General features: G+C 38.8%; 1 pseudogene; it reads right to left on the bottom strand.

The window, feature by feature from the left end:
- Positions 1 to 8,829: 8,829 nt before the first annotated feature.
- On the bottom strand, positions 8,830 to 9,799 carry LOC138092174 (olfactory receptor 51G2-like; annotated as a pseudogene).
- Positions 9,800 to 15,407: the final 5,608 nt, after the last annotated feature.

Raw genomic sequence — 15,407 nt, 5'->3', positions numbered from 1 at the left:
AAATGCTAAAATGATAGGAGTTACCAGACAATGGAAGATAGAGCATATCTGGACAAAGGTCAGAGCTTGCAAAACAAACCAATGCATGCTTCTCTCTGAATAACCCATAGTTTCTTCTTTAAGTATCTCATCATTATAAACCAAAGGGTTATAACATTTTATTGATCTGTGTCTAATAGTTATGGAAAATAGTGTAAGTAGAATTCCAAAAGTCTTTTTTTTTTTTTTTTAATGTACAACTTTCTGAGAAATGTTGCTACATTGCCAATATACTAAGTGGCTTTCTGGCCATACAGATCTTTAAAGGTGTTAGTGCTGCTTCAGAGCACTAAAGCTGCACAGAGTCCTGGAGTTCCTTGCACTGCCCTGAGAAATGCTACATAAACTAAATCATATCAGTTCTTCAGAGCATAAATGCAGAGCTACTGTGCTTTTTAAATATCTTACCATATAGATTTAATATTATCAGTTCTTTAAACTATTTCTTTTAAGACAAGACCTCTACATAGCTCTTCATCATGAGGGCTTCATTGATAAATACTTTGTGTAGCCTCTATTACAATGTAGTGTGAGAATTACAAACCATATTTCCAGTTTTTCTTCTTTGCCTCCTTCCTTCTTCCTCATGCATGCTCAGTAGCTTCAGTCATGTCTGACTTTTTGCGACCCTGTGGACTGTAGCCCACCAGGCTCCTCTGTCCATGAGGATTCTCCAGGCAAGAATGCTGGAATGGTTGCCATGCCCTCTGCCAGGAGATCTTCCCAATTCAGGATCAAACCCGCGTGTCCTGTGTCTCCTGTATCACAGGCAGATTCTTCACCCACTGAACCACCTGGAAAGCCCCCTTCCCTGCCTCCTTGCCTTCCTTTTCTTTTCTTTTAGGTATTACTTCTTCCTTACATTAATTATGGACTTGCAGTTGATCTTAAACTAAATGGCAAGAATTGAGTGATTATTGGGTGAGGAAAAAGGGGCCAGGGATGGTTTCCCAAAGATAAAGAATGTATCATACATGAGAAAAAGAGATGTTGTATACCTCCAACAAATGTCCATCCTGCCTCAGAAATCTTCACAATCGAGTTTGCAGCCATATTTAGGATAGCCCATGACTTCTCTTGACTGCCATTCCCAATATACGTACAGTGTGATTTGAGCTAAATTAGCTCAAGGTTTTTTGCTCACTCACCTGACCCCAGTGCAGGGGCACAACTTCTGCAAATCAAGTGCAGCTGGGACCTTGTATGGCTCCTGCCTTGAGCATAGTTTCAGGCGAGCAGGTTTATAAAGCACTGATTCTGGCTCTCCCTGGAGGCTTACATTCAGTCCCTGTGGTAGAGGTTCTCAGAGAAGCAACATGTGTGCATGTGGCAGACAGAACTGTCCATTGCTAATTTTTGTGAATCTTTGCCAGCTCTCCAAAGGATGTATGGTATAAGATTAGCACACCTAGTCACCTCTGCTTCAGACTTACTTTCTTAACTCCATATGGATGAAAGTCATCATACAGATCATAGCTTTCTGGCCCCAGAAATATCTGACATCATATTTAGATCCAGGTGGCACAAGTGGTAAAGATCCTACCTGGCAATACAGGAGACATAAGCAATGCGGGTTTGATACCTGGGTCAGGAAGATCCCCTTGAGGAGGAGGGTATGGCAACCCACTCTGTCCAGGATTTGTGCCTGGAGAATCACATGGACAGAGGAGCCTGGCAAGCTATAGTCTGTGCAAGAGTCAGATACTCTGGAAGCAACTTAGCATATACATTTTAGATCTGCAGCATATACAATCCTTTATATTCTCCAACCCTCCTCCTCCAAATCCAGATAATATTTTCTCAAGTTATAAGTATCTAGAAAGGTGAGAGTTGAATATCTAGAGCATTACTTCCATAAGTGATAATCTTAACATATATCCTGCAAGATAAATTCATTTAGTACTGCTTGATCTTTGATAAAATAATATACAGTTTACTTTTCCACTGTGAGTTCCCTATCCTCTTCCCTTCTTCCTAAAAGTGAGTTCTTTATTTTTCCTGAGAAATGATTATGATGGTGGAGGAGATTAAAAGGATTCACCAGGAGCATGTGAAATGGGGTCTGGGTTTTGTTTTAAAGGAGAGAGATATAATATACAGATCCTGGTCACAGAATGTGTGGAGCTATACAGAAGTGGTCTGGGAAGTAATATAGGGACCAAATTGGACATGATATAGTGATATAGAGGGGCCATCTCAAGAGTCCTACACCCACTCCCTAGTTCAGTGATTCACTAAAACACTTGTGCAACTCACCATAAAGCTGGTCTTGTGGCTGAGATTTAATGCAGCAAGGGACACACTGTAGGACAGCAAGAAAAGGATATACTTTGGTGAAGGCTGGAAAGGTCTCATGCATGAGTGCTCAGTTGCTTCAGTCCTGTCTGACTCTTTGCAACCCTATGGATTGTAACCTCCCAGGCTCCCCTGTCCATGGGATTCTCCAGGCAAGAATACTGGAATGGATTTCCATGCTCTCCTCCAGGGGATGTTTCTGACCCAGGGATTGAACCCGTATCTCTTATGTATCCTGCATTGGCAGGCGGGTTCTTGATCACTACCACCACCAGGAAAGCCTAGAGAGGTCACATAAGAGTCTTCTCAGTGTTCCTATTTCTTGAAGGATCAGTCTAGCAGCAAATATCAGAGACATATGAGAAATGTCTCTATCCAGGTAAGCCTGGAGTGAGAGAGCTCTTAAAAGTTTCTGGTTATATGACCCCAAAGCAACAAGTACACATAATAAATTTTATGTTAATCTTAAACATGCTGCCAATCTGGTTCATCCTGGGTTACTACTTTGGGCATAGATAATGATCTATTACTCAATAACTATAGGAACATTTCAGAGGGTTAGTTCTCAGAGTTTGGTCAAGGGCCATGAATTAACATGGCTTTTCAATTCAAAGCTAGATGGGTACTATTATGGGCCCCTAAATAAAGAGGAACATATTTAAAGAAGAGAGTATAGCAGAAACAATTATAGTAACTTGCTAGATATCATCAGAAGGGTAAATAGGAAGGTTATTTATTTCAGAGCATAGAATATATAATCAGAAATGAGCATTTTGATCTAGAAAATTATCAATAAATAATAGTGGTAGTTGTGAGCAAAGAGAAACCTGCAAGGGAAGAGGAATGATGGAATAGCTTAAATGCATGTGCAGTATAATCATGCTTAGATTTTTCAGTTCTGTTTGGAGTGATTTGAGCATGCAGACAAGGAAACCAACCAGTGGAATGGTTCTAAATTGAGGCAACTTTTTCCTATCAAAATTGAGGCATGAGCAATGGAAATGTAGAAGTGAAGATTTATGGAAAAATATTAAGAAAGTAAATCTACAATATTAGTAAGTGATTGGAAATTATGGGAAAATGAGGATCATCTAGGGCCAATAGTTCATATAGTTTGACTGGAGTGAAGAAGAGAAGAGACATGCCATTCACCTAAATGGAAGACTCTAAAGCTGGAGCAGGAGGAAGTAGCAGTTGAGGATGGAGCAGCAGAGAATAAATTCTATCTTGGGCTTGTGGAATTTAAGATTTCTGTATAGCAGATGCATATAATTATCCCCAAGTCAAGTGTCAATTTGTGTGTAGCCTAGTAGAGAGAGGTGCTTAGAATTGAAAAAAGCAACATTTGTATTTGTAGACTGACCAGAAAATGCAGTGAGTAGATTTATCCAGAGAGACGAGAGAATAACCAGCATAGAGAAGTGTTGGAGTTGCTGAGAAAGCACAGATATCTAAAAACAAGTCAACAGTCAATCTTGTCAAATACTGATGAGGGAATATTCTTATTTTCAGGGCAGTGATTATTTGTACAGGTTCAGGAGGTGTCTGTCTTCTTTGTGTTGTTGTTGATGTTGAGTTGCTAAGTCACATCTGACTCTTTGTGACCCTGTGGACTGCAGCACACCAGGCTTCCCTGTCCTTCACTATCCCCCAGATTTGCTCAAACTCATGTCCATTGAGTCAGTGATGCCATCCAACCATCTCATTCTCTGTTGCCCCCTTCTCCTCCTGCCCTCAATATTTTTCAGCCTCAAGGTCTTTTTCAATGAGTCGGCTCTTTGTACCAGGTGGCTAAAGTATTGGAACCTCAACTTTAGCATCAGTTCTTCCAATGAATATTCATGGTTGATTTCCTTAGGATTGACTGGTTTGATCTCCCTGTAGTCCAAGGGATTTCAAGAGTCTTCTCCAACACCACAGTTCAAAAGTATCAATTCTTTGGTGCTCAGCCTTCTTTAGTCCTACTCTCACATCTGTACATGACTACTGGAAAAACCATAGCTTTGACTGTATGCACCTTTGTCTGAGAAGTGATGTCTCTGCTTTTTAATATGCTGTCTAGGTTTGTCATAGCTTTTCTTCCACAATGCAAGTGTTTATTTTAATTTTATGGCTGCAGTTACTGTTTGCAGTGATTTTGGAGCCCAAGAAAGTAAAATCTATCACAGTTTCCACTTTTTCCCCATCTGTTTGCCATGAAGTGAGGGGACCAGATGCCATGATCTTCATTTTTTGAATATTGAGGTGTGTGTGTGTGTGTGTGTGTGTAATAAAGTTTTATTAAAGTATAAAGAAGATAGAGAAAGCTTCTGACATAGGCATCAGAAGGGGGCAGAAAGAGTACCCGCTTTTTAGTGTTCAGTCCAGTTCAGTTCAGTCGCTCAGTTGTGTCCGACTCTTTGCGACCCCATGAATCACAGCACGCCAGGCCTCCCTGTCCATCACTAACTCCCAGAGTTCACTCAGACTCACTTCCATCGAGTCCGTGATGCCATCCAGCCATCTCATCCTCGGTCATCCCCTTCTCCTCCTGCCCCCAATCCCTCCCAGCATCACAGTCTTTTGCAATGAGTCAACTCTTCGCATGAGGTGGCCAAAGTACTGGAGTTTCAGCTTTAGCATCATTCCTTGCAAAGAAATCCCAAGGCTGATCTCCTTCAGAATGGACTGGTTGGATCTTAGCAATGAGTTTATATACTCTCCAATGAATCCAAAGAATGTCTGCAGGTTGTAAAGACCTCACCAGACCTACTCCCACAATTTACATTTTAAGATAACAGAATTAGCCAGAAGGTTTAATCCAGAGACTGTCCTCAGGCAGAATACATTATTGTTATATAATCCTAAGGAATGTAGAGAAGGAAAAAAAGTTTGTCCTTCCTTCCTCCTTGAGAATTCCAGACCCTTCTCTCCTTGGGGACCCCTGGACTTCTTATCAACCTGCCTAGGAAATGACTCTCTCATTCCTCCCTTTTCTTTTAGGAGAATTATGTTGCCTAGGGAAAAGGGACATCGTTCTCGTTCCATAACTGCTTCCGAGCTGAGAAGGGGCATTGTCCCTAAATTGGTGAGGCAACATATTCTCCTAATGTTGAGTTTTAAACAAGTTTTTTCACTCTCCTCTTTCACCCTCATCAAGAGGCTCTTTATTTCCTCTTCACTTTCTGCCATTAAAGTGGTATCATCTGCCTATCTGAGGTTATTGATGTCTTTCTTGGCAATCTGGATTCTAGCCTGTGCTTCATCCAGTCCAACATTTCATATTATGTACTCTGCATAGAAATTAAATAAGCAGGGTGACAATATATAGTTTTGATGTACTCCTTTTCCAATTTGGAACCAATCTGTTGTTCCATGTCCTGTTCTAACTGTTGTTTCTTGTCCTGTATATAGGTTTCTCAGGGGACAAGTAAGGTAGTCTGGAATTCCCATCTCTTTCAAAACTTTCCAGTTTGTTGTGATCTCACATGCTAGTAAAGTAATGCTCAAAATTCTCCAAGCCAGGCTGCAGCAAAACATGAACCATGAACTTTCAGATGTTCAAGCTGGTTTTAGAAAAGGCAGAGGAACAAGAGATCAAATTGCCAACATCCGTTGGATCATGGAAAGAGCAAGACAGTTTCAGAAAAAACATATATTTCTGCTTTATTGACTATGCCAAAGCCTTTGACTGTGTGGATCACAATAAACTGTGGAAAATTCTGAAAGAGATGGGAATACCAGACCAACTGACCCGCCTCTTGAGAAACCTATATGCAGGTCAGGAAGCAACAGTTAGAATTGGACATGGAACAATAGACTGGTTCCAAATAGGAAAATGAGTACATCAAGGCTGTAAATTGTCATCCTGCTTATTTAACTTATATGCAGAGTACATCATGGAAAACACTGGGCTGGAGGAAGCACAAGCTGGAGGAAATCAAGACTGCTGGTAGAAATATCAATAACCTTAGATATGCAGATGACACCACCCTATGGAAGAAAGTGAGGAACTAAAGAGCCTCTTGATAAAAGTGAAAAAGAAGAGTGAATACATTGGCTTAAAGCTCAACATTCAGAAAACGAAGATCATGGCATCTGGTCCCATCACTCCATGGCAAATAGATGGGGAAACAGTGGAAAACAGTGGCTGACTTTATTTTTCTGGGCTCCAAAATCACTGCAGATGGTGATTGCAGGCATGAAATTAAAAGATGCTTACTCCTTGGAAGGAAAGTTATGACCAACCTAGACAGCATGTTAAAAAGCAGAGACATTACTTTGTCAACAAAGGTCTGTCCAGTCAAAGGTATGGTTTTTCCAGTGGTCACATATGGATGTGAGAGTTGGACTATAAAGAAAGCTGAGTGCTGAAGAATTGATGCTTTTGAACTGTGGTGTTGGAAAAGACTCTAGAGAGGCCCTTGGACTGCAGCCAGTTCATCCTAAAGGAGATCAGTCCTGGATGTTCATTGATAGGACTGATCTTGAAGCTGAAACTCCAATACTTTGGCCACTTGATGAGAAGAGCTGACTCACAGGAAAAGACTTTGATGCTGGGAAAGATTGAGGGCAGGAGGAGAAGGGGATGACAGAGGATGAGATGGTTGGATGACATCACCAACTCACAGGACATGGGTTTGAGTGGACTCCGGGAGTTGGTGATGGCCAGGGAGGCCTGGTGTGCTGTGGTTCATGGGGTCACAAAGAGTCAGACACGACTGAGCAACTGAACTGAACTGAACTGAACACCGTCAAGGCTTTTGCGTAGTCAATGAAACAATAGTAGATTTTTTTTTTTTCTGGAATTCCCTTTTTTTCCTATGATCCAACAGATGTTAGCAATTTGATCTCTAGTTCCTCTGCTTTTTCTAAATCCAGCTTGTATATCTAGAAGTTCTCGGTTCATGTACTGTTGAAGCCTAGCTTGAGAATTTTGAAAATGACCTTGCTAGCATGAGAAATGAGTTTGAAAATTCTTTGGCATTGCCTTTCTTTAGAATTGGATTGAAAACTGACCTTCTCCAGTCCTGTACCCACTGCTGAGTTTTTCAAATTTGCTAACATATACAGTATAGGACTTTAACAACATCATCTTTTAGAATTTGAAATAGCTCAGCTGGAATTCCATCACCTCCATCAGCTTCTTCTTTTTTATTTACTATGATATAAGATTGAGGGCAGGAGGAGAAGGAGACAACAGAGGATGAGATAGTTGGATGGCATCACCGACTCAATGGACATGAGTTTGGGTGAATTCTGGGAGTTGGCGATGGACAGGAAGGCCTGTCATGCTGCAGTTCATGGGGTTACAAAGAGTCAGACACGAGTGAGTGACTGACCTGAACTGAACTGAATTGGAAATATTGGTAATGAAATCACCCCCTTGCTAAAATATCGTATTTGAAATAATTCTCATTTAATCAGATATGAAAAGAAGCTTTTAAGAAACTTTAGGTAGCCAATGCTTGCAAAGGTATCTTACATTAGTTGGCAGGTGTCTCAACATACAGAGTTCCTAGCCTAACCTGTGAGTTAAGGAATTTTACTGTCTCTCAAACATTGAAATCTTAAGGTATTTGGGGGATTGAAAGAAAAGAGTAATTTTCCCAATTTTACTTATACTGTAGGTAGAACCTGATGACAAATTCTTATCTTGGTTATCTATCTAGCATCAGTATAGCAGATAAAGAGAATTTCAAAAGTCCAACCTGAAATTACTTCTGATAACTTCCATTAAAGCAGTTTTAAAAGATACATATAATTAATTAATACTCGATGCAATTTTGAAAATAATCAGGCCACATCTAATGTGACAAATCTTACTGTACAATCAATAATTTTTTTTGTTTTTGATCAAAAAGAAAGAGACTAAAATTTTTGTATAATTGACTTTATTATCATTTTGAAACAATTTTCTGTTATTTGAGTTCTTGTGTTAATTTTACCTTGTCATTTTGTCCCCACCAGAGTTAACCCTCCCAATTTCACTTCACATAACTACACTACATCCTAAACTTCTACTTACCTGATCTAATCAATCAATGCTGCTTTATGAGATGTCTTAAACTTAATTATCATGAATAGTGAAAATTCAAGAAAGAGAGAATTTTACATGTGTAGAAAATCTGGATTGAAATACTGAAGTATTTAATGGAACTGTTATATGATAATGATAAAGAAACATGGGACAAGGGATAATGAAAAAAAAAGTGTCTTTTATAGAACTGAAGAAAAACACAAAAAATTGTAAACAACTTCCAAAATTTGAAATGAAAGTAATCATCAATTCATAAAGTAATTGGGCACAGAAAACTATCATGATAAATTAAACCAAAGGCTGGTGCTGAAAGGGAGAATCATGGCCAGTGTAAGTTGTGAAAATAAAACACATTCAGCCCTTTTAGTTGCCTCCTTATGTATATAGCAATGAAGAAAAGTCACTTCAGCTGGAAGAGTTGGGATAGTGACTATTGACTTGTATCTGTTTTCCAAAATTCATGTTATAAATTTGGCTCAGGATTCTTCAGGTCTTTTTTTGATGAAGAGTTTTAAGATTTTATCTTGGATCTGCTTGATTTTCTCCTCATAGATGATGCGGTTCATCACAGGAGGAATGAGAAAATGCATGTTGGCCATGAGTACAAAGATGTTTGAGAAAGTCTTGGGCCAAATTGGTAAAGTATAGACAAGCAGATCATAGGTGTGAAGAAGAGGGCTACAGTAGAGAGGTGGGAAATACAGGTGTTGAGAGTTTTGAGGTAGCAATCATGGGATAAAACACTCATCTTGGTTTTCAGAATCAACAGGTAAGAAAGGAGAAAATCAATGCCCATGTTGGAAAGCACCATAAAGAGTCCAACAATGCTATTGACCCTAGTGCTGGAGCAAGAAAGCTTTAGAATATCAGAATGCAGGCAGTAGGAATGAGAAAGTACATTAAAATGACCCAAGTACAGCCTCCTCAAGAGGGTAGGAAGGGGTACTTGGGCATCGTGGCTCGCCCTACAATGGCCAAACCTATCCTCGCAATTACACTGCTGGTGAGGATGGAAGAATAGTGCAGTGGATGAGAAATGGCCACATAGTGGTCAAAGGCCATTGCCAGTATGATTACTGACTCAAAATCTGGCAAAGTGTGAGTAAAAGACATTTGGGTGAAGCAAGCATATAAGGTGAGTTCTCTAGCATCCAGCCAGAAGATCTTCAGCATTGTGGAGAAGGTGAAGAGGGACAGACCCAAATCAGAGGCAGCTAGCATGACCAGGAAGAGGTACATAGGCACATGGAGGGCATGTTCCTTCCAGATAGCTGTCATGATGGTCACATTGCCCACCAGGGTTACCAAGAACACGGCACAGAAAGGTAAGGAGATCCAGATGTGAACAGCTTCCAGCCCAGGTATGCCTGTCACCTGGAAGGTGGAGAATGTGGAGGTGGTGCTGTTGATGCCAGAACTGCATGTCTTTCCTAAAATGAAATGCATTGCCTCCACAGATGTTAAAATTTTATTTAAGCATTTGACTACTTATAATACTGCTTCTTTTAAGCTGGCCCTGATATGTGTCTAATATGAGAGTAAATGATGTTTCCCAATAGAGAGCATTTGAGTCTTTGGACTAGAAAGCGAGACTTTGTTTTCATCAATTTCCACAGATACTGTACTTTATTGAATAAAAATGAGAAAAATACACTTGATACTTATTGTACCTAAGCCATTTAATTGATATAATGGCATTTTAAAGTAATATGCCAAAATAATGCCCTTTAAATAACTTTTTTTATTTTATGCAAATTCATACCTGTAATTTAAATTACCATAGTATATCATTCTAGGGTATTTCTTACTGCCTTTGTCAGCCATGATACATATTAGATGCTGCTGCTGCTGCTAAGTCACTTCAATCATGTCTGACTCTGTGCGACCTCATAGATGGCAGCCCACCAGGCTCCTCCATCCCTGAGATTCTCCAGACAAGAATACTGGAGTGGGTTGCCATTTCCTTCTCCAATGCATGCATGCATATTAAGTTGCCTCAGTCATGTCTGACTCTGTGCAACCCCATAGACAGCAACCCACCAGTCTCCTCTTTCCATAGGACTCTCTAGGAAAGAATACTGGAGTGGGTTGCCATTTCCTTCTCCAACATATTAGATAGTGCTACTCAAGCTAAGGGGGCTTCTCTGGTGGCTCACTGGTAAATAATCCACCTGCCAATGGAGGACACGTGGGTTCGATCCCTGGGTTAGGAAGAGCTCTTGAAGAAGGAAATGAAAACCCACTCCAGTATTCTTGCCTGGCAAATCCCATGGCCAGAGAAGCCTCGTGGGCTAGAGTTCATGGGATTACAAAGAGCTGGACAGGAGTTAGCAACTAAGCAACAGCTGCTGCTGCTATGTCACTTCAGTCGTGTCCGACTCTGTGTGACCAGATAGATGGCAGCCCACCAGGCTCCTCCGTTCCTGGGGTTCTCAAGGCAAGAACACTGGAGTGGGTTGCCATTTCCTTCTCCAGTGCATGAAAGTGAAAAGTGAAAAGTGAAAATGAAGTCACTCAGTCATGTCCGACTCTTCGAGACCCCGTGGACTGCAGCCCACCAGGCTCCTCCGTCCATGGGATTTTCTAGGCAAGAGTACTGGAGTGGGGTGCCATTGCCTTCTCTTAAGCAACAGCAACAAGTCAAATCGAAGTTCATGGATGCATTTTATATCCTATTTCTTCTGCAATGAGAACAGTGTTGAGATTTAAGCTGAACGTTTGGAAACTTTTGCATTAATCTGACAAAATTTGCTTCTTGAATTTAATAATAACATTATTTTAGTATCCAATAATAACAATTGTCCTTTCCCCAATAATGTAACAAGTAAAGAATCTGCGTGCAATTCAGTAGATACAGGAGATGCAGTTTCTATCGCTGAGTCGTGAAGATTACCTGGAAGAGAAAAATGGCATCCCACTCCAGTATTCTTGCCTGAAAAATCCCATGGACAGAGGAGCCTGGTGGGCTACAGTAAAAAGCACACCACATATTTTTGAATTCATATTATATGTTTTAAGATATGAAACCAAATTGAATATATATAGAAATTGCCTTAGACTTATGAAATGATAAACTATATATACTTTCCTGTCATTATTCCACACCCTATCCATATACACACAACTCATTTTTCACAAGCGCAAACACACAACTGAATGTTAAGGGAGTTTCGTTATGTTGTTTAAAAATAACCTTTTAGGCTAGCAAAACCCACAGTTCAGCAACATTGGTGTTTAAATTTTCATGGATTCAGCTAGGAATATTGTAATTATAGCAGTAGACGCTCCTTATGATGAGTCACACCAGGGATTTAAAAGCTATTTTCATGTGTTTTTTTATCATTTACTTTTTTACATACAAAGTCACCCTTTCTCCTCACATCAACCAAATTATTGCTATATTTGAAGAAATAAAAATTAAAATAAATTATTTACCTTATATCAGACAGTAAATATGTAGGTGGTCTGTGTTTCAAAGGTCATTTATGATGCAGAGCATTTTTTCCCTTCTATCAAAATATACTTTAAAATACATCAGTGTTATCATTGGTGTAGATCTGAATGTTATTTGTAAACATGTATTCCTCCCTGATTGCAGAGTATTTATTTTTCTCTTTTGTGGAGAAGAAATAATTATAAGGAAATCAGTGAAAATGTAGGCTGATTAGCTGTCTCCATTGCTTCTTCTCAAGCTGAGGCTTTTTATGGCCATCCTGACACTGTGGAATTGAAGCCACTAACATATGTAAAATAAAGTATCAAAACCGCTGAGAAACGTGTATCATCCAAAAAGAAGGAACAGCTTGCCATTTTTAAAGGTACTTTTGTTGCTGTTTGTCTAAGTAAAGGTAGCCATATTGAAATTTACATTATATTCATAAACTCTTAACTCATTAAATTTTCTTCATCTCTTAGAGTAATATAAATAAGTAATTTCCTTTCCACTCAAAGTTGTTAAAGACCCATGACCTTTGAAAAAAGTGTAAGTTAAAGAAAAAAACTGGGTACAAGGCAGAGATTTCCCATATAAGTTCTTCCTAAAATGCAAGGACAAATTCTTTGATGAGATGTTCAAATTTATAGAGTGTGATCACTTCCAAAAAAAGAAGTATTTATTATTCCTATATTTTATTATTTTGCTTATTTATCAGATATATCAAGGCCTAGCACAGAGAAGATATTACATTTTATATTGATACTTACAAATTCAGGAATATATTGTTCACCATACGTATTGAACACTTGTGTGTCTTAGTGTCTTAATAATATGACTGTTTTTGAGACATTGCAGTGAACAATGACTGTATGAAATAGCATTACAGAATTCATGAATAAATTTAACCTCTTGGGAGCTGTTGAGAACTAAAAATATACAAAATCTTGGAATTGGACTAGACAACATATACCATCCAATTCCGTCTCTACTAAATGTAAAAACTTTTTTTCCTACCAGTGAAATAATAAACAGAACTGAGTACACCCACACCCACATAGATTGTATCCAGATTACGAACTTAGAATACTTGTGTCAACTTTGTTATTTGTTCAAGAAAATTCTTGCTCCCAAAGCTAAAGATGTAAAGCAATAAATAACATCACCATTCATTTCATTGAATTCCTGAATATAAATTTATTCAAATACTTAATATGCTTTTCTAGATGAGTGAAAATTAGTTGAAAATGATAAATTTCTCACATAGAAGAACAGCTTTAAAAAAAAAAGAAAGAAAAACAGCTTAGATCACTTAGACAACAGCTAATTAATTTATCAAGATGAACTTTAACGTCCAGAGCACATCCTATTCACCAAGTCTAAGCTGTTATGCCATAAACTTTATCCACTGCCTTTCAGTTCCCACTTTAAAAGGAATATCTCAGATCTTGACCTCGATTCCCAACCCCTACAAATATCTGAACCTGACCACCTTCTTCTAAAACACTCATGAAACTGTGTTTAAAAAACTGTTCCCTTACTCAAACTGGGGCTCAGTAACCAGCTAGAGGGGTGTAATGAGGAGGGAGGGAGAGGGATATTTAGGTGGGAGGGGGACATGGGTTAACCTATGTCTGATACATATTGATGTTTGGTAGAAACCAACACAATACTGTAAAGCAATTATCCTTCAATTAAAAATATTTTTTTTTAAAGTGTTCCCTCTTAGTGCAGTTACCAAATTATGGATCTAATTTATATTTGCCTTCCTACTGTGGTAAAGCCATAACTCTTGAGTCACTTGTTTAGGTATCTCTGTGATGTAATAAATAGTAGGTTAAATCTCATGTGTGCAAGGTCCAGTTTCTTTGCATTTAGTTCCTAGTAATGAAAATATTTGTTTTATTATAAATGAGGAACACTTGTTTTTAAGTAAACTTTTCATACTTTAATGAATTAGAATGCTTTCCCTTGTTGCAAAGTTGCTTTATTAAGAATACAGAAAATGGGGACTTCCCTGGTGGTCCAGTGGTTAAGAATCCACCTTGCAATGCAGGAGACGTGGATTCGATTGCTAGTTGGAGAAGTAAGACCCCACATATTGCAGAGCAACTAAATCCAAGAGCCACAACCACTGAACCCACTCACTCTGGAGCCCACACAACACAGCTAGGGAATCTGTGCAACACAAGGAAGATCCCATATGTTACAACTAAGACCCAACCCAGCCAAATAAATAAATTAATATTTTAAAAAAGAAAAAAGAAAATTATTTGCTCTACCTTGGTTATGTTCATCACTTTGATGTTTGGGTTCCACATAGGTGGAGAAAACTTTCTTGCCCATATTTCTGCATCTGATTCTCTACTTAAACATAAGAAAGTTCCATTTTTAAAACAATTTGTGATGGGTGATGAAAAGCGGATATTGTACAATAATGTAGAAGAGAAGATATCATGGAACAAGCAAAATGAACCACCATCTACCACACCAAAGGCCAGTCTTCATCCAAAGAAGGTAAAGTTGTGTATGTGGCAGAATTGGAAGGGGAGTCCTCTATTATGAGCTCCTTCCAGAAAATCAAACAGTGGTAGTTATGATTCATTCATATTCACCAGACATTGCAACTTTGGATTTCCATTTATTTTGGTCTTTACAAAATTCTCATTGTGGAAAAAAAAAAAAATTTCAAATCCTGGGAAACTAGAAAAGGCACCTGGAACAGCTCTTTACTCAAAAAGATAAAACATTTTGGGAACATAGAATTATCGAGTTGCCTGAAAAATGGCAGAAGGTAGTAGAACAAAACAGGAAATACGTTGTTCAATAAAGTTCTTGGTGAAAATGAAAAAAAATGTGTCTTTTTACTTAAAATCTGAAGGAACGTTTTGACCAACCCAATGTAATAAAATGTCACAAATCAATAATTAAAAATAAATACCATAAAATGGCAAAAACAAACTAACAGAAAAACAAAACTTTACCAAAGAAAAGGTGTAACTGCAGAACAAGCCCCAAGCTGGCCGTATCCTGTTTCTAACAAGATGATGATTTGTTTTTCTGACTCAACAGAGTAAAACCTTACGTCATGCAGCCATAGGATGAGCAAGAGGAGAAAATTTTGACCTTAAACACGTAGAACCAAAGTTTCTTCTGCAAGGAGTCAAAGAACTGGGACATGGCCTGAATATGAACACGGAAACACTTCCAGCAGCAAAGGGTCCATTGTCCAGGAAGATTCTGGGCCAGAGCCCCTTTACCACCCTTACCATAAATGCAAGGTCCCAGAGCCCTTCAATCAGAATTTGCTCAGCCAATACTTCTGCATACCTGTCCTCCTCCCCTAAATCTGAAAGTTTGACTTCTGATGGAGCCTTGTCTCATGTCTCCTTTGGGGTTGACCACTCAATAAAGCATTCTCTTTCCTCAACAGATGGTACTGTAGTATTGGCTTCTATTAGCCCTTTGCTCAGTAGCAAAGGTACCAAGAGAAAATAAGATATGAAAAGATACTCAATGTTGTTAGTCATTAAGGAGATACAAATTAAAACTGATACCTCTTTGCAGTGCTCAGATGTACTTTTTAAGTAAAATCTCAAAAGAATTTGGAGCACCTCTCAC

The sequence above is a fragment of the Capricornis sumatraensis genome, chromosome 16 (assembly GCF_032405125.1).
Source record: "Capricornis sumatraensis isolate serow.1 chromosome 16, serow.2, whole genome shotgun sequence".
NCBI lineage: Eukaryota > Metazoa > Chordata > Mammalia > Artiodactyla > Bovidae > Capricornis > Capricornis sumatraensis.
The sequence above is the reverse complement of the archived record's forward strand: the minus strand, read 5'-3'. Positions and strand labels throughout refer to the sequence as shown.